Source organism: Eutrema salsugineum, unplaced genomic scaffold, assembly GCF_000478725.1.
Source record: "Eutrema salsugineum unplaced genomic scaffold, Eutsalg1_0 scaffold_2, whole genome shotgun sequence".
Lineage (NCBI taxonomy): Eukaryota > Viridiplantae > Streptophyta > Magnoliopsida > Brassicales > Brassicaceae > Eutrema > Eutrema salsugineum.
The window spans coordinates 14,159,596-14,160,718 of record NW_006256829.1 but is presented as its reverse complement, the minus strand read 5'-3'; positions in this window follow the sequence as shown (position 1 = coordinate 14,160,718).

Sequence of the window (1,123 nt, the reverse complement as noted above, 5' to 3'; positions counted from 1 at the left end):
CCCGAGAACAACTATGCATCTTCCGGTATATTGTAATAGAAAAACAGGGTGTATTCATCCTTCCAAGCTCGTAAATACCAATTACATCCCGTTTCACCGCATTTCACCACGTATCGCTTCTTATCTGAATTCTTAATATTCAGAACAAAACAATTCTGATGTGAAGCTCTATACAATAAATCTATCAAATCTTGTTTACATGCAAATTGTTGCCCTACTCTCAGATTCATACCATCATCCCATTCAAAATGTTGTGTTTCTACTTCAGCACGGGGACCATCATCAAAATCAAACTGTCTGTATTCTTCCTCCTCGTTATCAAACTTCGCTTTATCATCATCTACTCCATTGCCATAATCTACTTCATTGTCACGTGATACATCATCACCACCTTCTCCATTGTCACGTGTTACATCATCACCATCTTTTCCCTCGTCAACATCATCATCATCAGCTTCATCTATCACCGGGATATTCTGTTGATGTTGTTCTGCTGAACAGTTGCCTGTGTAAATAGCAAGTACACCATTATTTAATCCACCATTACCTAAACACAACCCCCCGTAATTGATACCAACTGAACTTACCCTCTCAACTCTTGAAAATTCTTCTCCAAGTTCAACACCTTTGATGACCTCTACATGAATAATACTTCTGCGTCCCTCTTTATCCAATGAGGTCAGGAACACAGCTAGGTCATCGTCATTCGAAATATAGAATTGTTTCTGAGTTTGCACTAGTACCGGAATGTAACTCAGTTTCAGCTTACTCGAAGATTCGAAAATCCCAACCTTCGTGCATATCTTATCCACTAAACCAGAATAAGTAATCTCCTCCAAAGTTGATGACTTAAACATTACACAATACATGGAAGCTGGTGCTGAAATTCATTTATCCTCCGAAGTTGAATAATATCCCCCGTAATCGAAAAATATGTCCGTAATCATTATCACATGAAAAAATAACACATACACCATACTCAACTGCATAAAAATTGGACTTTCCAGTTGTACGCAAGTGATACCATGTTTCCAGTTGTTTCCAGTTGTACGCAAGTGATACCAATTGTTACTCTCTCTCGTCCTCCTCTCACTCCGGGAAAATACTCTAATCTAACTCCCAT